Source organism: Peromyscus leucopus, chromosome 6 (genome assembly GCF_004664715.2).
Source record: "Peromyscus leucopus breed LL Stock chromosome 6, UCI_PerLeu_2.1, whole genome shotgun sequence".
NCBI lineage: Eukaryota > Metazoa > Chordata > Mammalia > Rodentia > Cricetidae > Peromyscus > Peromyscus leucopus.
In genome coordinates, this window is record NC_051068.1 from 65,827,811 (window position 1) to 65,850,539 (window position 22,729).

The following is a 22,729-nucleotide window of genomic DNA, read 5'->3' on the forward strand; positions in this document are numbered from 1 at the left end:
GGGCCACGAGGGGAGGGGCTCCCCCTCTGGCCTAGGTGAAAATGGTTGCCGGGTCATCTAGAGTTCACCGAGGCTTGTGGTAGCAAAGCTCCGACAGCTGCGGATCAAGAAATCAAAGAGCCCCATGCCTCCAGGGTCTGCTTATTTACTGGGAAATGGACACGAGGAGTGCTTACAAGAAACTTGACATTGATGCTAAGAAGGATTCTAACCGGCTCAATAGTGTGTGACACCTGCCAGTACCAAAGGGAAGAGTTCCCTTCTCTGTCTAGCTGGGTGTCCTAGTTACGGTGACTATGGCTGTGGTGAAGCACCATGATCAGCCAGGGGAGGAAAGGGTTTATTATCATCAAAAGCAGCGAGGGCAGGAACTCAGGCAGGGCAGGGACCCGGGGGCAGGAGCTGATGCAGAGGCCATGAGGGGAGCTGCTCGCCGGCTTGTTCATCATGGCTTGCTCAGCCTGCTTTCTTATAGAACCCAGGACCGCCAGCCTGGAGATGGCATCACCCACAATAGGCTGGATTGTCTCCATCACTAATAAAGAAAAATGCCGTATAGCCGGATCTTATAAAGTCATCTCACTGGAGAGTCCCACCTTTCAGATAACTCTAGCTTGTGTCAAGTTGACCTGAACCTAGGTAGCACATGGGGTGTACGTGGCTCAGCTGCTGTGGCCCTTCCCTGCTTATGGCCACTTTTATCCACAAAATGAAAGTGTTACATCATAACTGTCTTCTTTGGTGGGTCTTTAAACAGATGGTATGAGAAACCAAATAAAATCTCTCTTAAGCCTGGCAGCCTACATCAGTCCCGTGGAGCCCCCATGGTGGAAGGAGAGACATAATTCCAACGAGTTGTCTGGTGTCCTGCATATGTTCACTGTAGCATGAATGCGCAAGCACACACACACACACACACACACACACACACACACACAATCAACCAATCAATCAATCCATCCATCAATCAACGTAAAGGAAAAAAGCTAAACAAATCCTGCAGCTCTGCCATAAAGTGGCCTCGCCTCCTCAGCCTCAGCGTCCACCTTGTCCTTTGTTTGTTTGTTTGAGATGATGTCTCACTATGTGAAGCTGGGTTCTGACCCTCCTGCCCCAACCCCTGCCACCCGAGTGCCAGGATTCTAAGTGCCACCACACCTGGCTCACACGTCTGATGCTAAGTGTTCTTGGTGCACCGAACCACCTCTTTAGTCCCAGGCCAGGCCATTAATCAGCCCTAGGTCAACCCTGGCATCCTCCCCAAGTCCCCTTTCACCCTCCCCGTTTCTAGCCCCTTGGTGACTATTGCGCTCCCCACAGTGGCACCCCATCAACAACAGCATCACACACACACACACACACACACAAAAAACAAACAAGGAAGCTCGGGCAGGCGAAATGCCCCTGCTGACTTTAGTTAGGTCCACAGGGAGAAGAGTTGAAGAGGATTCTGAATTGTTCTGGAGGCTCAGGGAGGTGGGTGGAGCCATGTTTTTTGTGCAGTACTGAAGCCACAGTGATACATTTTGATTCTTGTCTTAAAGCTCTATTCTGCGTGCGACATCACTGACCACCTTTAATCACCAGGATCTTTCCCTTTTTTCTCATTCTCAAGGCTATTCCTATCCACTCCGGGCTTCCCTCCACCTCCGGTGTTCTGGAGGAGACTGACCACAGGCCCGTGTCTTCTACACCTGCTTTCTGGGTGCTTTTGACTTCTCTCCTTGTCTTATCCACAACACAAATGCCGACTCTTCCCAGATCTGTGCAGAACAAGCATCAGGACCACTGGTCCAGTCACCCTCTGGACGTCTCTATCTACATGGCCCATAAGCCTTGAAAATGCCGCGTGTCCAAGATGAAATGTCTTGTCTCCACATCTAGGGCTGCCTTTCAGCCCCCATTTCTATCTAGCTTTAATTAATGATGCAATACATCCATTTACACCCAAGCAGAAACCAAGGTGTCAGCTTGTGCTTTCTTCTCCCTCAGCTGATGAACCAGGCAACCTCCAAGTCCTACAGTTTCACCTCCTAAATGTCTCTCAAATCTGTTCTCACCTGGACAACTCCACATTGGCATACTTTTGACCTCCATTAGCCTCTCTAAATGCCTAAAGTGCTAATATGCTCTGTTTAAAACACTCATCTGAGGGCTGGAAAGATGGCTCTGCAGTTAAGAGCACCTGTTGCTCTTAGGGAGGTCTCAGGTTCAGTTCCCAGCACACACAGAGCAGCTCACTACCATCCATAACTCCAGTTTCAGGGGATTCAATACCTTAATCTGGTCTCCACAGGCACTACACACATGTGATGCACATACATACAGGCAAAACACTATATTGGAGGATTTATTAAGGCCAACTCCACGTAGTTTAAAAGGAGGTTTATTTGGGTGCATAACTTACAGCTAGTAAAGGGGTTGGTTACAGGATCCGGGAGAGGTGAGGTGCAGTCCAGTTGGGTTCTCTGGAGAACTCTGCTTGGTCTACCATCCAGCGTCCAGGATCACCAGGAACCAAGAGAGCTGGCACATCCAGATCTTGGGTCTTAAGGGCTCCCTCTCGGCCCCACCTCAGTGGCAGGTCATAGGTAGGCGTGACAGTTACCAGAAGCCTCACTGAGGGTAGTACTTCCAGATCAAAGCTGGAACAGCTACCCACTACATTTATACACATAAGATTAAAATCAATGATTTTTTAAAATGAAACACCCATCTGAGTCTGACTGTGGTGGCACATTCTTGCCAGCACTCAGGAGGCTGGGGCTGGAGGCTCACAAACATGAGGCAAGCTCACACTAGACAGTGAGATCTGGACTCAGAATTAATTAATGGCCTGGCCTGGGACTAAAGAGGTGGTTCGGTGCACAAAGAACACCATGCAAACATGAATTCTTGGGTTTGAATCCCCAGCACCCACGTAAAAGCTGGGTGTGGCCACACATACCGGTAACCCCATCATTGGAGGTAGGCAGAGAAGACCTTGCTGCCTGCTAGCCTAGCTGAAGGGAGAGCTCCAGGTTCAGGCAGAGGCTCTGTTTCAAGGGGATGTGGCAAAGAATGACAGAGTAGTACACAGGCCTCTCCGCACAGGCCTTTAACACATATACACTAGATAGATAGATAGATAGATGATAGATAGATAGATAGATAGATAGATAGATAGATAGATAGATAGATAGATAGATAGATAATTGTCCAGGCTAGTGGTATGGGTATATAGGTGCATGGTCTCAGCTGCTCAGAAGGCTAAGGTAGGAGGATAGAAAATTCAAATCCTGTCTGGACTACAGAATAAGTTCAAGGCCAATTTAGACAACTTAGGTAGATCCTGTCTCAAATAAAAAGTTGGGGAAAGTCTAAGAGGTATAAACCAGTGGTGAAACCCTCGCCTAGCATATGTGAGACCCTAGGCTTAATCCCAAGAGCCATAAAATGAATGAATCAGTTAATTAAAAGAAATGAACACCTGTGTTGGTTACTCTTCACTGCCAACTCTACTGGATCATCCAGTAGATTGAGGTACACCCCTAGGTGTGTCCCCGAGGCAATGCAGAGGGGATTGCCTGAGGAGAAAAACCTACCCACAGGCAGGTAGGTTTTTCTCCTCAGGCAATCCCATGGCTTCATCCCATGGGTTGGGGGCTTAGATGGAATAAAAGAAGAAAAAGTGTGCAAGCATTCACAGCTCCCTGCTTCCAAGTCACTGAGATGTGAACAAGCAGCAGCCACATGCTCCCCACACACATAGGCAGCCTTCCTCTCCGTGATGGACCACATCCCATCAAACTGCCAAAACAAACCTCTCCTCCCTTGAATTGCTTCTTCTCAGGCCGCAGAAACCAGGAAAAAAAAGTAGTTAACAAAATACTAGTCATTACTCAGGACCCTCCTGTAACTCTCCTTGCAAGAAAACATCAACAACAAAAGTTCTCCATCTTCCCGGGAATGGTCATTGTACTTGTACATGTACCATATAAACTATAAAGGCAATGGCAATTCACCAGTTAAACAGAAACAGAACTATAAAGTCAATATTCTTTAAAATGAAAACAGGAATTGATTGCAATACATGAAGTTTGCTGAAGCCGTGTGCTCCTGGACCTGTGGCGTCCGTGTGGAGCTCCAAGTGTGGCAGGCTGCACTGCGTGACACTCTTCCTTCCACTGTGTCTCTCCGTTGGAACTTTCGTCCTCCCTTGGTTTACTCAGCATGTTAGGAGGGCATCAGCCTCCCAGGGCACACACAGCATCTGTCCGTGAAGCCCTCCTCTACCCTCTTCTCATAGCAGAGACCATGGAAGCCACAGTACTAGGTACCTACTCATCACACATGTAAAGGCAAAATGCAGACACTGACATCACTTGGCAAAAAAGTGACAAAGTGCCATCCTGATGACTCAGAACATGGTTTTCTTTTTCTTTCTTTCTTTCTTTTTCTTTTTCCGAGACAGGGTTTCTCTGTGTAGCTTTGGTGCTTTTGGTGCATTTCCTGGATCTCGCTCTGTAGCCCAGGCTGGCCTCAAACTCACAGAGATCCGGCTGCCTCTGCCTCCCAAGTGCTGGGATTAAAGGTGTGCACCACGACCGCCTGGCTCAGAACACAGTTTTCTTGTGTGATATATATATATATATATATATATATATCACATTAAAAATGTGACCTAAAAGTCAGCTTTCCAAAGAAATTTCTTCTCCTTCTCCTTTGAAATATTGTCTCACTACGTAGCCTTAGTTAGCCTGGAACTCTATGTAGACCAGGCTGACCTCAAACTCACAGAAATGCCTGCCTCTGCCTCCCAAGTGCTGGGACTAAAGGTGTGCGCTACTGCATCTGGCTCATTAGCTTCTTCTAAAGAACTATTAAGTCCAATCTTCACCCAACGCAGGATTCAAGGACTCGTTGCTGTACCCCCATATGTACCACAGAGACTGAAGTACACCTCCCCCCACCACTGAACATTATGGTGTGTCCAAATTACACATGCCGCTGTGCTTTGGGTGACTGTCCATCCCTTTGACAAGGCCCTACACACTCTCTTTCTCACCCTCTCCCTCTAGAGCTTGGCTAACAGTCATGTGACCTCATTGGCCTTTCTCTCATCTGTGCCTGGTTGTCTGCAACACTGAATGTATCTTGTAGAATGTGATGTAGGCAGGTGCTGTGGTGGATACTCTCTTGTGGCCTGCAGGTCCAGGAGCACACGGCTTCAGCAAACGTCATTTATTGCAATCAAGTTTGCAATCAAGCTTGCTTTCATGACCCTCGGCAGTGAGCCTTTTCATGGCCCCCAACGTGAGCCTCATCTGCTCCAACCATGAAACAGACAGCACAGATCTGCCAGTGCAAGTGCACAATAAGAAAACTTGCCACAGCATGGCTCTAAAAGCAAAACCTTAGAAGCAAATTAATATCCACCACAGCATCCTGGTTAGACAAATGTGGTACATCCGTACAATGGAACAGTGTGCACCATCAAAAAGAAAGAGGGGGCTTTTGGGATACCACGTGGAACGACCGCTAAGATTTCAGAGGAAGCCAGTCATAGAGGCACAAGCCTAGTCACTGAGATGTGAGCAAGCATCGGCCATATGCTCCCTCCCCCTTCCCTATCCCCACACATACACACAGGCAGCAGCCACCTTCTCCTCCAGCATTCAGGAGGTCAAGGCAAGAGGATCAGAAGTTCAAGGCCAGCCTGGGCTATATAGCGAGATCCCATCTCCAAAAACAAGGCTGGCAGTGGTAGCTCATGTCTGTAATCCCAGCACTCAGGGGGCTGAAGCGCCAGAAGGATTGATTGCCTTGAGTATGCATCAGCAGGGAATATATAGTGAGTGCTAGGCCAGTCAGGGCAACAGAATGAGACCATAGACAGACAGACACATCTAACAAAATGATTTAAAAGAAAAATGTAGACAAAATAGTGTGGTGACAGTACTAGACTGCAAGAAGGGGAATTCCTGAATGAATTCATATCAACTTCATCACATATCAAAAGTCTAGAAAAATAAACAAGATCTAATACTAGCAGTTATCTGTTGGGAAGAAATGTACAGATGTGAGAAGTGGGTTCCTCAACACATGTGTTATAAGACTATATTGTGTTTATTTTTGCAAGATTTAGTTTTTTGAGATAGAGTCTCATGTAGCCTAGGATAGCCTCAGACTCACTAGGTAGACAAGAATGGTCTTGAATTCTTCCTGACGCTGATGACTCCACACCTTGAGTTTTGGGTTCCAGATGTGTACCAATCATGCCTGGCATCACATCATTATGTTCACACGAAATCAAGTAAACATAAAATGACACTATTACCTGCCAAACTACATCACAGCATCAAGACAGAAGGCCAGCAAAACAGTGCAAAAGCACGTGCTACTCTTGTGAGGCATAAACAATAATGGCAATTTTATTATGAAGCTGCTGGTCTGTGGTTGTGTCAATTATAAAGACAAATGTGCTGTGTGCCTTCCTTCCTCCATGCTGCACCACCCTCCATTGGATCTACTAGGGGAGTTCAAGCTTGCTTTCCAAAAGAAGGTCAGTGACAAGCAGACTAACACATAATCTCACACCTGCTTCTAACACAGAGGTTCCCACACTTGATCCCTCCTGACACTCGAACACCTGCTATCGACTCCACACATTCTTTTCTCATGACTCTAGCATGCACATGGGGGCTGGTGATCTTCCCTCACTAACCCTGGCATCCTCACAGGAACCCCAAGGCTGTAAATCTAGGGAGCAGGCCAACAGCATGCTCCACACAGACAACAGATGCTGAACCCTGAGAACTTGACAGAAAATCTCAGTCACCAATGGCATTTCTGCTTCTCATTCCTTGTCCCCTTTATCAATATTTCCAAGAGACAGGGTGTATAATATCACCAATAACAAGGACTTAAGGGAAGGAATTTCAAGGTTTGCATTTGGAGTCTGTCCAGGAAACAGGCAATGCCTGAGCACTGTCCACAGCCAGGGGCTCCTGAGGTTAAGAATTCTGCAGGGAGCCCCTACCAGTTCAAGTCACGGCCAAAAAGATTTTAAGGAACGGATTAAACATAGGGTTCAGTACCATAGGCTTATTCATTCAACAAGTATTTAATGAATGCCTACTAAGTGCCAGGCACTGTCCTAGATAAATAACATGTTGGATCCTATTTGCCAAAAAGAAAATTTTGATTTTGATTTAAAGCATTTTCCAGTTGCCAAGGCATAAATCCTCCCATCACAATCAGCATCCAGCTACCTGACCATGATGAATGTGGAACTGGGAAGAGATGTGAACAAATGGTTGCCATGAACCAGTAAAGCTGCATCCGATATACCTCTGCACGATAAACAACGTACGTACAGACCATATTCATTAGCTCTTAATGGTTTCTATCAAGTGCTAACTACATGTCAGATAATACTCTAGAACTTTATAGTCATATTTGCCAATTTTCTCATCACTGTGACAAAATTCCTATTGCAAACAACTTAAAGGAAGACCTATTTGGTCATAGTCTCAGAGGTTTAGGTCCTGGTTGCTTAGTGTCAGGGTATGTACAGAGAAGGCTCTTCCCCCTCTGGCAGGTAGGAAGCTGAGGAAGTAAGGAGGTGATAGAGGCCAGACACACCTCCAGGGAGACCCCCACTCCCTAAAGTTCCCAGATCCCCCATCAAAAACTAGGAGGAGAGGGAGAGGGATGGGAGAAGAAGAAATGATGAATTTGGAATAATCCCAGGTATTCCTGGGACATAGAATTAAACAAAGACAAGGAAGTGACATCATGGGAAACGGGACACACAACGAAAGAGGCACAGCAGCCATGCAGCTGCGACAAGGACAGTGCCAGGCACGTGACCTCTCCGACTGTGAGCGGGAGTTTGGGATCTGTTCAAATGCACTAGAGAGACCTTAAATCTTCATTTCCACCACCTGTTAGGTGCGTATAAAAATTCCCTTCCCATCTCTTTCTCCTTTCTCTCTCTGTATTTTTTCACTTTGCTCCTGTGTTTTGTCTTTTTTTTTTTTCTTTTTATTATACCTTTTATTTACTTGTGTCTTAGTTAGGGTTTCTATTGCTGTGAAGAGACACCGTGACCTTGGCAACTCTTCTTATAAAGGAAAACATTTCATTTGGGAGCTTGTTTACAGTTCAGAGATTTAGTCCAAATGTCGTCGTGGTGGGAAGCATGGCGGCATGCAGGCAAACATGGTGCTGGAGAAGCAGCTGAGAGTTCTACATCCACATCGGAAGGCAGCAGGAAGAGAGAGTGGCATTGGGCCTGGCTTGAGCATCTGAAGCCTCAAAGCCCACTCCCAATGACGCACTTCCTCCAACAAGGCAGCATCTATTAATAGTACCACTTCCCATGAACCCATGGCGGCCGTTTTCACTCAAACCACCCCAGCTGGCCTTTTTCAGACATGCTTACTGTTAGTTTACCCTCCTCCCTCCATCCTCTGTGTTAATTACCCCTCTCCCTCCTTATTCTGTATTCATCTCCTCCTTTCTCCCTAGCTGAAGCCTTTCCCCCATTTTTCCCATTCCCTTTCAAATCACTTGTATGTCTGAAAAAGGCATAAGAAATCATATTATCGGGCTCGAGAGATGGCTCAGCGGTTAAGAACACTAACTGCTCTTCCAGAGGTCCTGAGTTCAATTCCCAGCAACCTCATGGTGGCTCACAGCCATCTGTAATGAGATCTGGTGCCCTCTTCTGGCCTGCAGGCATACATGCAGGCAGAACACTGTACACATAATAAATAAATCTTTAAAAAAAAAAAAAAGAAAGAAAGCATATTGTCTATCTACTTAAAATTACATATTATATACATACATATATTGTTTAAATGAAAATTCTCCTATCTGGGCTAACAGTGCTCCCCTCAAAAGCCATAAACTGCCTGACAAAAACCCTAACGCCGGGCATGTGGAGCCTCCTTTGATATGTTGGTCAGAGTTGTCCAAGAAACTCCCAAAACACTGTGGACTACTCCAGTGGCCATTGGTTGCCGCCCAGAGGTGGAAGGTAAGTCCCTGTTGCTAAGGAGATCATGCACTTTGAACGCGGGACCCAGAGGACCCGAGCTGGCTCTGACTGAAAGCCTCTTCCTGAGGACTAGCTTTCCCAGTACCAGAAGGTGCCATGCAAGCTTCCGAGAGAGAGAAGCAGCCAACAGTCCCAACCAGCTATTATGCTAATGAACTAAAACTACAGCTGGCCTGGCAGGATCACCCTGAGGGTGCAGTGATGCCTTGTGTACCTCATAGGTCATCATCAGATCTCTAATTGGACTTAAGGCCCGCTCAATAAGAGGTAAACTGTGTCTAGTACTAGAAACCTAGCCGACTATCTGGGGCCAGAGACGCCATGGATCTCTGGAGGACCACCTCCAACCACCACTTCACTAAACCAGCATAATCCCTACGGATATTCTAAATATTTATCCTTATCTCCACAGGTAAGTGCAGATCTCACCCATCCAAGAAACTTCTCTCTGCAGCAGACGGAGACTATTACAGAAAACCACCACCAATCAAAAGTCAGGGGAAACATGGAGCCCAGTCCCAACTGATGTATCTACAGTACAACTCCTGAACCAAGGCTCAGGAGAGCAGAAAGGTCGCCAAAGCCAGAGAACCAGTAAGTCCGCTGTGAGAGTGTGTCTCCTAGGAGATAGAGCCATGAAGTCTCACCAACATGGCTGCCTAAACATGACATGAGCAAGCACCACACCAAGGTGCTAGAGCTGTGGGGCCCTAATCCTAAACAAAGAACTGCAGGGAACCAAGGAATGCTGAGGGCGGGAGACACAGCCTTCCCTAGGGAGGAGAACACCAGCTGGTTATCAAGCACCAAATGGTTGTCCCTGAAAAAACACACATACAGGTAACATTAGACGGGCTAAGTTGTATTTATATATTTAGGAATGTGTATGCATAAATGTGTGTATTCAGAGTTAAAGAAAAGCAGGCCACGAATTTGAGTGAGAAAAGGGAGGGGCACATGGGAGAGGCTAGAGGGAGGAAAGGGGAGAGGGAATGATGAATTATATTATAATTTCAGCATATAAAACATTACTTTCAACAACAACAACAAAAAAACAGACATGGCTGCACCTATCTGTAAAGCCCAGCACTAGAAGGTGGAGACAGGCAACCTGCCCCAATGACAGGCTGCCAGGTTGGGGGGGGGGGGGGGGGGGGGGGATGACTCCCAGCCTTATGGCAATGATGGAGAGAAACAGAGGAAGATGTCCTAAATCCTGCGCTGGCTTCTACATGCCTGCTCATGCACTTGCACACTGACATGCATGCAACACACACACACACACACACACACACACACACACACCAAACACTACATTATTATACACAAGCACACACAAATCCTTTTATATATTTTTTTCTTTCTTACATTTATCTACTTTGACTATGAATTTCCTTATTATTGGGAAGTCTTTTGTTATTTTGTTATTTTTGTAATTACGAATAAAAACATGAATGGCTTGGGAAGAACTCCTTTTCAGAGTTCCATGCTTGAGGAGAATCCCTATTACTTGCTCCTCTCATGGTCCAAGGCTTTCTGGAGACCCAGTTTCCCACTGTAATAATGTAAATGAGGAATCTCTGTGAATGCTGGAGGTGACTGTGAACTGCCATGTGCCAAGTACATTTGCATACATAATTTCTTTTTCTTTCTTATTTCTATTTTTAAACTGCGTTAAAAAGTAATAGATTTGTATCTCGGGAATGTAGGTAATACCATTCCATAGGCTAGGGTCCCTCATTGAATAAAACGGAGCACAAGCATTCACAATGTGACCATCCACCTGATGTCGCACATCCCTGCCTAGGCTGATTATCTCCCCAGAACTGTGAGTCAGAGCAAGCTCCTTCCTGCCTTTCTTCCTTCCTTAAGTTGCCTTTGTTAGGTATTTTGTCCTAGAAATGAGACAAATAACTACCATAATAAGTAACAAATACTCTATTCTCCTCTACAGATAGGACATCTAAACTAAAGCATCAACAAGTTAAACTACACCATAGAGAAAATGACTTAACAGATATCTATTAAACATCCCATCCAACAGATGCAGAACGTATATATTCTTCTCAAAAGTCTATGGAATCTTCTCTAAAACAGACCACATTGACGGTCACAAAGAAATCCTAACAAATACAAAAGAATCAAAGTAATTTCTTTTCTTTTCTTTTTTAACATAATTCTTTATCGATTCTCTGGGAATTTCACATCATGCACCCCAATCCCACTCATCTCCCAGTCCCTCCATATCTGCCCCTCACCTCTGAAGCATGCACTCCCGAAAGAATTCCCCCCAAAATTAATTAAAAATAAAACAAAGCTAACAACAAAAAAAAAGCATTCCCCCTTCTCTGTCTTTCCAACACCTCTTCATTCATCCTAGTAGCATCGGGAGCTACGGTGTGTCAGACAGTATACCATTTTGTCCAATCAGCCCCACCTGCAAACTGTTCACTGCAATGCGTCATTGGCCTGGTCCAAGGCCTCTGGCACACCATCATCACTGGACCCTCACCAAAACTCCTCTCAGATAGCCCGCTGTTGCCCCGAGTCATGGGGATCCTGTGGTTCTCATTCCACAGGACCAGTTCCTTCACAAACTCCAGCAGGTCAGAGATGGGATAGATGGAAGGGTGGGCCAACCCAAGGCCCAGGATGTGGGTCTGGGTGGTCGCTGGGCTGATTGGTCTGGGCCATTAGGACTGCCCCCCCCCATCAGGTAAAGGGCAGATCCAGCTCTCCTAAGCCCATGCCATTGAGGCCAGCTCTCCCCTGCCCATGGTGAGGGGTGGGGCCATCTCTCCTGAGTACAGGGGAGCCAGCTCTCCTGCTGCAGTATCCAGCGAGGGCAGGGCCAGCTATCCCAGGGCCACTGAGGGGCAGGCCAGCTCAGCAGGACCCTCAGATTTCAACACACATAGTTCTTATGACCTGTGGTAACACAAGTCCATGGACATCATCACAGACCCCAGCTGCAGCAGAAACATGGACTCAGACATGGCCCTTGGCAGCAGGTCAAGCCCAAATATCACTATGGCCCTGGTGGCAACAATGCCCTCTGACACCAACATGGTCTCAGATGACTGTCCAGACCCCGGGTATCCATACAGACCCAGTGGCAATAGGAGCCACAGATATCAACCCAGATCCCAGCTGCTGCTGGGCCACAGACCCAGACATGGCCCATGTCAGTAGCCTGGGCCCAGATGACACTATGGCCCTGTGTGGAAGTAGAGGCCACACACTGATGTGTAATCCTGGTGGCATCCCCCCCAGATACCAACATGGCCACATGTTGCAGCCCAGACCCTGGGCATCTGTGTGGCCTGTGGTAGTACCATGGGCCATGAATATCAACACAGAACCCAACTGAGGTAGGACCACAGACCCTACCCGACATAGTCCTCAGTAGCAGCCCAGGCTAGGATGTCACCATGGCCTCAGATGGCGGTGCAGGACACTCAGATCGACATGGCCCCTGTGGCAGCTTGGCCCTCAGACACCAACATGGCCCCAGGTGGTGGCCCAGACCCCTGGCATCAGCATGACCTTGAATGGTATCAGGAGCTGTGGACATCGACATAGATCCTGGCTTCAGTAGGGCCACAGACCCAGACATGGCCCTCAGCAGCAGCACTAGCCCAGACAACACCGTGGCCCCAGATGACAGCCCAGGCCGCTCAGATCAGCATGGTTCCAGCAGAGGTCTGGCCCTTCAGCACCAACATGGCCACAGGATACTTGCCTAGACCCTTTGGTGGCACCCTGGGCCACAGACATCAACACAGACCCTGGCTGTGGTAGGACCACAGACTCGGACCTGGTCCCCATCATCAACCCAGGCTCGGGTGTCACCTTGGCCCCAAGTGGCAGCACAGGCCACTCAGATTGGTTATGGCTCCAGTGTCAATGTGGCCCTCAGACACCACCATCGCTCCTGGGGACTGTTGGTTGCTTCCCTCCTTTGGGAGCTTGGATGGTACCTTCTGGTACCGTGGAAGCTAGTCCTCGGGAAGGAGGCTTTCAAAGTCACCAATTGCTTTCAAATTGGAATTTAAGCCTATCCCACAGAAAGAATTCATGTCTCATACTTCAAACCTGGTCAAAAGTCCATGGCTGGAGAGGCCTTAGGCCTAGAGAGGAACAAGCTACTGTCATTTTGTTAAATAGATGTTGCCAAACTGCACATTTATGTTTATACCCATAAATTAGTGTTGCTCTCAGCCTTGGTCAGAACTTTTTACAGTGAGCAACAGTGAATGCAGAAACTCATAACTAGTCAAAGTGCCAAAAGTAAATGAAAGCTGGGTGCTCAGGCGACTAAGGGACATCCATGTCACTGTGGAGGCCCAAGAAACATTGAGGAAGATGGGGCATAAAAAAATGCAAAAGCCAGAGGCTAGAGGAGGAAAGCTATGGAACATGGTCTTCCAGATGTGACATGGCTGCAGCAGCTGTGGTCCTTGTACAAGACCTCACAAAATCGGGCTCTTCAACGTCTCACCATGAATGAGGACGGGCTCAGGAGGCCCCCTCCAGAGTTAAGGAGTCATTGGCAGTCAATGGCTGCTGAGAGACAGGGAGTCGTCACGTTCTGGAGTGTAGACTGGTAAGTTGCCCAGCTCCATTAAACCGTATCCCTGCTCATATAATAAGACATAACTAAACTCAGTGGGTCATTAAAAAAAGACACTGATAGTAGGAAGAGGACTTGTTGGGGAGAAGGAGCTTGAGGGAGGAAAGAGGGGAAATTGGAGGAGGATGGATGTGATCAAAATGTATCATATACATGTGTGGCACTGTCAAAAGTAAATGAAAAGCATTTTTTTAAAAAAGAACTATGAATTAATCCCAAGATCCTCTAACTGGATTGATTCTAGTCAGAGTTAAGTTACTGAAGTGGAGCATGATGGCACACAACTTCAACCCCAGCATTTAGGAGACAGAGGCAGGTGGATCTCTGTGAGTTCAAGGCCAGCCTGGTCTACATAGCAAGTTCCAGGATAGCCAGGGATACACAGAGAAACCGTATCTCAAAATGAAACAAAACAAAAAGTTACTGGATATTTTCAGCACCTCGGACAGTGCTGATCATCAGAAGGAAGTATCCATTAAAACAAAAGAAAGAAAACAAAAGATCTTATAATTGAGCACTTCTCAAGATCCTCTGATTTACAGAATTCTGTCAAAGTAACATATTGTTTCTGGGGCTGGAGAGATGGTTCAGCAGTTAGTAGCACTGGCTGTTCTTCCAGAGGACCAGGGTTCTATTGCCAGCACTTACATGATAGCTCACAACTGCCCATAACTCCAGATCTCCAGCGATCTGATGCCCTCTCCTGGCCTCTATAGGCATCAGGCATTCACATGGTGAATATACATACAAGCAAGCAAAACACACAGAAACATAAAATAATAAAAATAATTTTTAGAAATATTGTATTAACTCTTAAAAACTTGGAAAGTTAAACAACTCTGTGGGGGGAATAATTTTTAACTGCTTTCATAGTTGAGTTTATTACATTTCATAGCTGCACTATAATATGAGTCATAATACTTTCCATGATTTATAGAGAAGTAACTTGAAACAAACGATTCATCTGAGAGGCTGGTAAGATGGCTGAGTGAGCAGAGCACCTGCTGCATAAGGCAGATGGCTTCAGCTGGGTCTCTGGAACTTATGCCAAGGTGGGAAGAGAGAAATGACTCCACAAGTTTCCTCTGGTCCCCACATTCACGTTGCTGCATGCACACACCCACATACAACATAAGTCTAGTGTCTGACTCCCACACCCATGTTTTTAACCACACCACTGTGACATCATAAAGAGAAAAGGTTTAAATTTAAAAAAACAATATGCTTTTAAAGGTTCTGCCACATGCCAAAGAGATGGCTCAGTGGTTAAGAGCATATACTGCTCTTGCAGAGAACCCAAGTTCAATTCCAGAGACCCACATGGCAGCTCACTACCGTCTGTAACTCCAGTCCCAGGAGATCCGATGCTCTCTGTTGGTCTCCCTAGATACCAAGCACACATGTGCCACAAGAGCACATATGCAAACAAAACACCCATACACATCAAAGATTCAAGCCTCCCCCTTTCTATCTCTTCTTGATAGAACAATAGAAAGAAAACCAGTAGGTATGATTTAAAAAAAACAAAACAAAACTGAGCCATACTATCAACCAAACCGTCCCAGCTGACGTTTAAAGATCACTTTACCCAAAAGCAGAACACATAGAGATGTCTGCTCTCTGAGCTGGATAAAGGTGTGCCACAGGCTAAATAAGTCTTAATAACGTTAAAAGTAGTCAAGCCAAACAAAGAGTATCCTCTAACCACAAAGTATTTAACCTAATAGTTAATAACAACAATATCCAGAAAATCTCCAAATATTTGGAAAATAAATAAGTCGCTTTTAAATAATTCATGGTTTTTAACTGAGAATGGAAATAAAATCATTTCAAAGCCCATAGAATAAAAGAATATTAATAAAAATTAATACTAAAGAGAGCTTAATAATGTGAAAATGCTACAGGGTGTTCAACACAGGGTTTCACTGTGTAATCCTGGCTGTCCTAGAATGTTGCATGAATCCTAATCGGTCTTATAATAAAAACCCAGAGCCAGATATTAGGGTGAAAGCCGAAAGATCAGAGAAGCAGAACAAGCCACAGACACCACCTCTTACCTCACCGACTCCTCAGCCTGAAAGAGCCAGAGTTCCTATCTCTGCCAGTCATATCACTTCCTGTCTCAACCTTCCTAGTGCTGGGATTAAAGGTGTGTGATCCCAAATGCTGGGATTAAACGTGTGTGCCACCACTGCCTGGCTCTGTTTCTCTTTTAGACTGGATTAATCTCATGTAGCCCAGTGTGGCCTTGAACTCAGAAATCCAGATGGATCTCTGCCTCCTGAGTGCTAGGATTAAAAGTGAGTGCTGGACAGTCACCCAAGGTTCCTCTGCAATGTTGGGGTATCCATCTTTGGCCTACAGGCCTAACATATCTGACAGACTTTTCTGTGAAGCAGGATATTCTGAAAGGCCTTCCTACCTTATCTTGGCAAGGTTTGTCAGTCCTTTCTTTTGTGTCCTGCTTGTCAGCATTCGAGGCAAGGGCATTTTCTTGCCCAGTGGCTAATTTTTGCCACAAAAAAGGAAATTCCTTTAACAAGCATGCTTGAATTTAGAGAAGGAAAGAGTCACACTCCAACTCCAAAGCCAGCTTTAATTTTTAATTGAACTGAGATTACATAAAGACCATCTGCATTATGTGTTTGTAGAGAACAGCAGAAACAAACATTTGTGAAGATTTATGAAATTTTATCCTGTTGGAAATGTGATACACTAATAGTCCAATGTACTCTTTTTCTTGGGACATTTTTTTCTGGATGGTTTCTCCTTTTTCTTCAGATGTCTAATTTGTCCAGTGTTCTTCAGATTCTTTAGCCTTTATTCTCCTGAAAGACAAAAACAAAAACCCTTCCCCTACCCTAACTTTGGAAAGGTTCCCTTTTGGCAAATTATGTCTGATCAAATGAAAAGCATTTGTTAGTGGTATATATTTGTTAGTTTAAATTGGATGGTTATGCTGGTTGTTGAACTATCACCTCTTCTAATTAAGAGGTCTCTCTTGTTCAAATTGAACCTTTATCAATTTTGATGGTATCCATAGCTTTTCTTCTCCTGTAGGAACAAAAGCAAAACCTCGTCCCCAATGTAATACACACCCTGGTTTCCATTCTGAGGTCAGCACATCCTTAAAGTATATAGGCTTATTTCATTCTGTAGTTTTTTCTATTATCCAATGTCTCTCTGCAGCTGTTGTTCCTTTCTCATTAGCACTGACAAAATTCAACGTTAATAAAATATTTATGTAATCTATTTCTGAGGGTCTTTACTACCCCTTTCTGTTTATTTAGCATATCTTTTAGAGTTTAGAGTTTAATTTGATCCTTCTATGACTGCTTATGTGGTATACCTGTAATATGCTTTATATTGTAGTAAGCAAAAAGCTGTTTCATTTTACCAGAGACATATGCCGGAGCATTGTCAGTCTTAATTTGTACAGGTATTCCCATGATGGCAATAACTTTGAGCAAAAGTGTGATTTCAGAATCAGCCTTTTTGGAACTCAGAGCAGTTGCCCATTGGAATCCTAAATAAATATCAATGGTGTGGTGCACATATTTTAATTTTCCAAATTCTGTAAAATTAAACACATTCATCTTTCAGATTTCATTCCTTTTAGTACCCTTTGGGTTACTTCCTGCAGGTAGTAAGTTTGGTTGTATAAAGAACAAGTAGAACATTTCCTTATAATTTCCTTGGCTAGTTGCCAGGTTATGGGAAAATCCTCTTTTAAACCCTTACTATTGACATGGTGCTTTTTCATGAAATCCCAAGGCCTCTAGCACATTTCCTATCAATAGTTGATTGATCTCATCATTTCCTTGTGCTAGATGACCAGGTAGACACGTATGGGATCAGATGTGAGTTATATATAAGGGATGATTCCTATTCCTGATTTTTTCTTGTAACTGAGTAAATAATAAAGTTAATTCTGACTCATTCAGCAGTTTCAATGTGTAAGACAACTCTTTCTGCATACTGAGAGTCAATAACTATGTTAAGAGGTTCTGTAAAATCCATTAATACCATCAGAATGGCATATAATTCTGACTTTTGGACAGATTTATAAAGACTTTTGTTGATGGATCCTAATGACTCCCTCTGGGGAGGTGAGAAGGTGCAGTGTCAATTACACAGACACCAGGGGTCAGTTGAAGGCAAACAGCAAACTCATTTATTCAATATCAGGGAAGGCCTTATATACCCTCCTCCCAGCACCCCAGCTGTGCCCCAATCTGGTGGCATTTTGTGGTCATCCCTCATTGGCTGGACATGATCAGGAACTCTGACAGCAATCATGAACTCTGACAACACCTGTTGCTAGGCCCTCAGACAGACTCTAGGTTGGCTCATAAGGAAGTATATTATGTGCATGCCTTAGCAACTGGTTTGAACCAATTTCCTCAACCCTATGGGCCTGTCCTACTACATACCCTTTTATTTTATTACATGGGTGCTCAGTGGGAGTCTAAGTTCTTTGCTCCAACCTTGTTGATCCCACCTCAGCGGGGCTCAGCAACTGAATTGTGCCTGTCATAGGTTTGCTTGCCAAACAAGCTCTCACCCATCATTGACTATCAACCCTTAAAGAGCATCCATCCCTGGGGAGTCACCTTGAATGGGGAGGATCAGGCAGCAGCCTTTTGAATTTCAGAAAGCCAGGCATGCATAACCTCCTGTGGAGGGCTATGAGTTCAATATCTAAGAGCCATTAACACCTGTAAAGTCACCTTAGTGGCCATCTGTTGTTGCCAGCTGTGCTGTAGGAGATACTTAAAAAGGAGAAAGAATAAAAGCACCACCCCACCAATCAAAACATAAGTAAAAATCCAGGAGGGATCAAACAGCCTTTTTATATCATGCTAAACCTTTTCAAAAAATAGAGAGTCAGGCCTGTAATCCCAGCAATCGGGAGGCAGACACAGGTGGATCTCTGTGAGTTCAAGGCCAGCCTGGGCTACAGAGTGAGTTCCAGGACAGGCTCCAAAGCTACACAGTGAAACCCTGTCTCGAAAAACCAAAAAAAAAAAAAAAAAAAGAGAGAGAGTCAAAGGCCATAACCTCTGCCCTTGTCTGGGTGCTGGGAGGAGATCATCCATATAATGGACCAAAAGAACATCCCTGGGGACATTGACCAAAGCTTGAGAAACATATAACTGGCAAATAGTGGAGCTATTCTTCATTCCTTGGGGCAAAACAGTCCATTGATATCTTTTAGCTGGTTTATGCATATTAGGCTCCCACACAGTAAAGTCAAAGTGATCTCAATTCTGTGACACCAGAGGATTTGAAAAAAGCAATCCTTAATATCTAAAATTAACATATAATAAGATGGAGGGATAGCACTATGGTGGGGAGGTCTGTTGGGGTAGACCCCACTTTTTCCATTAGACCATTAACTACATGAAGATCCTGCAGGAGGCGGTAGCCTGCCAGTTTCTTGGGGATAACAAATATGGGGGTGTTGTGTTTACTTGTGGACAGTTCTGTGTGCCCCATCTTTAGCTGTTCTGCATCTGATTCCTTTAGGATTGACAGCTTGGGTCAAATTATAGGCCACTGTTCCACCCACCCTTCTTGATACAAGAGCCATGTCAATGGAATGGGACTAGGGGGCTCAATCATATGGATCTCATAGGGACAGTGGCCCTTAGAATTGGGGGTGCAGATCTCGTGCAGGGTTGTGGACCACAAGACCCACCTTTTCATGGTTTTTGATGTCATCAAAATAGGCCCTGTCATCTGTAGTTAGGACCATACCCATATCCTCCTAAATATCTCTGCCCCACAGATTCCTAGGTACAGTGGAAATGATAGGGTGAATGGCTCCCCAATTGCCATCAAGGTCCTTCCAATGAACCAGGTGGGTTGTAATCTTAGAATCTTGTTGGCCTTCCACACCACTGATGGGGGTGCCAGGTTTAAACTTTCAATGAGGGAAGCGAAATGCCTCAGTCTTGGTTAAAATGGTGACATCCCCACCCATGTCAACCAAGCCTTTGACAGCTTGTCCATCAAGATTGACAGTTAGCATTGGGGAGTGTGGAAAAATGGGCATTGTAATAGATTTTTGGATTACCAGAGCCTCCTCTAACTGTCAGGGCTGAGGAGCACCCCCTCCTGGAGTTTAAAGGGGCTGGTGTTTGGGCAGGCTGTGACCTGCAATCCAAAGAAATCCTTTATTGCATCTGGGGCATCAGATCCTAGGTTTTGCCCAGGGGCAGTCACACTGCAAATGGCCTACTTTGCCACATCCCCAGCAAGTTCTATCTACCTGGAGGCCCTTGGGAGTGTCATTAGCATGCTGCCTGTCAGCAAGGAGAGCATCCAGGGAGGCAGTAAGAGCAGTGATGGCCTGGTACTGGGGAGAGATCTCTGGTGGCCAGCACCCATTTATGTATGTCCTCATTTTTCACAGCTGCAACCACATTATGGGTTTGGGCATTGAGCTCCTCCCAAGTCAGCTGTTTAATCAACGTATCTCTAGTGGAGCCCACATCCACTCTGCACTCTACTGCCTCATTGACAGGGGCCAGGAAGTTGATGAAGAGCTCCCTTGGCCATTGGATAAGAATGTGAAAGTAAGCCAAGGTGTCCCAGGGAGTACAGACTCTGAGGGCCCGGAGAGCCATGTCAGAGACCTGTTAAAATAGGCATTTAAGGCAATCTGTGCCTGGTGCACAGGATGGACATATTCCCCATGCCCTGTAAGCATGTCATAGGTCACCAGGACATTAAGTAAGATGTTCATCTGGGCCTGGGATTCTACCTGATCATCATAGGCCGATTTCCAACCAAGAAAGACCACAGACTCCAACAAAGCTTTAAGTAAATGGTACCAATCAAAATAAGTTTGTAGACAGGCAGCAGTGGTGCTGACCTTTAATTCCAGCACTTGGGAGGCAGAGGCAGGCGGGTCTCTGTGAGTTCGAGGCCAGCCTGGTCTACAGAGTGAGGTCCAGGACAGTCACCAAAACTACACGGAGAAACCCTGTCTCGAAAGAAAAAAAAAAGTTTGTACCTGCATGTACCATTGAGCAAGGAAGGACCTGCTGAAAGCAGGGGAAATCTGGGCCTAACTCATTGGCTGCCTTCTGGATGAGGCAGAGATCAGCTATGGGGGTGGGAATCCAGGGCTGGGCACAGGCATTTGGACCCTTATTGACTGGGAAGGCTTCCACGGGCCTGCAAACTGACAGTAGCACAGGCTGTGGATGTTGTAAGACACCTGGTGCTGTGGGAGAGTAGCCACCTCCTGAGGCAGGCAGGTATTGGGGCAGATCACCCCAAGAATACTGTGGCAGAGGCATAGCCATCTGCAGAAGTGGTGGAGCAGAGGAAGTAGCAGTGAATGACTTAAAGACAGCTGCCTTCTCCTCGACAGATTTTGTGGGGCCCAAACTGACATCTATGTTCTCCTTGACAGATTTCATGGAGCCCAAACTGTCTGTCTCATCATCTCCAGATATTGTAGAGATACCCTAACATGGAAGTGGTGGGAGTGATGAAAAGATTACCCATATTTTAGAGGGAAACAACAATCAAATAATCAGAGAGGAGATGACAACCAACAGGGATGGAATTTGTATCGGGCCCCTATGTCTTGTGCTTAGTGGGGGAGTTCTGTGTTTTTTTAGACCACAGCCATATGCCCACATGGCATCTCTAGACAAGAGATGTCATTTGAGACCCAAGCTTTGTTTCCACCTCCTGGGTGGGTGAATCCTTACGTGGAGGCACCAGGTGAACCAAAACAGAAAAAAATGTGCCTTCCTAATGGGATGGGCAGACAAACATGACAGACAACACAAATGAAGGAAAGAAATGGGGGTCCCAATGCTTACCTGCTGAAGGGACTTAACGAACACAATACTGAGGGGCCTTCTCACCGAAACACACCATCTTGGAGGTGCCGTCAAGCACTGCAAGTGAAGGGAGGAAGACGATCAGAATCTGCACCAGGAAAGAGAAAGTAACACAAGTCCCACATTCAGGCACCAGAGGTTGCTGGATCCTAGTGGCTCCCAATGTTTCAGGAGCCTAATATCTCCCTTAGGGGAGGGGGTGAGAAGGCACAGCATCAATGACACAGACCCTGGGAGTCAGTTGAAGGCAAACAGCAAATTCATTTATTCAATAATGGGGAAAACATTGGGAGCCAGTTGGATCCAGCAACAGACTTTGAGCCACTTTAAATAAATTTTCTGATTTATAACCTACCTTTCCTGATTTGTTTGCATCAGTATAAAATGTAGGGGCTCCAGATATTTGTGTTCCCCATACAATGCAAGACAGGATCCAGTCAGTTCTCTTTATAAATTGATTTCTATTGCTTTTGAGATATTTGTTGTTAATATCTCCCAAAAAGTTACTGCAAGCTCTTTGCGAAGGTTCACTTTCTGCCTATAACTTCTCATTTTCATCATTAGTTGAAGGTACTACAATTTCTGCTGGGTCAACTCCTGCTAATTGACAAAGTCTCAATTTTTCTTATAAAATAAAATCAGAAATCTTTTCCACATATATCTTTAATTTCTTACTCTGTTTATTGGGTAGAAATATCCATCCCAACATAATACCTTCAATCTGCATTAAAAGTCCTGTAGCCAAATACTTAGAGGGTAAAACAACCAGAATGCAATCAAGCTTCAGATCCAAACCATCCACATGTGCATCCTGTAATTTCTTTTCTACCAAAGCCAATTCTCTCTCAGCTTCAGCTGATAATTCTCTTGGACTATTTAAGTCCTTCTTATCATCTAAGGTTTTGAACAAATTACTCAGTTCATGATTTTTTTACTCCAATAGATTTTTTTTAACCCTGTAGATTGGAAATGTCTCCTAGCAATCTTTGAAGGTCATCATGAGTCCGTAATCAATCTCTCCTAATTTGTACCTTTTGGGGTTCTCATTTTTTGTAGACCTATTTTATATCCTAAGTAACTAATAGAATCTCCTCTTTGTATTTTTAGGAGCAATTTGTAATTCCCAATAAGGCAAAATTCCCTTTACTTCTTCAAACATTTTTTTTCTAAAAGTATCTACATTTG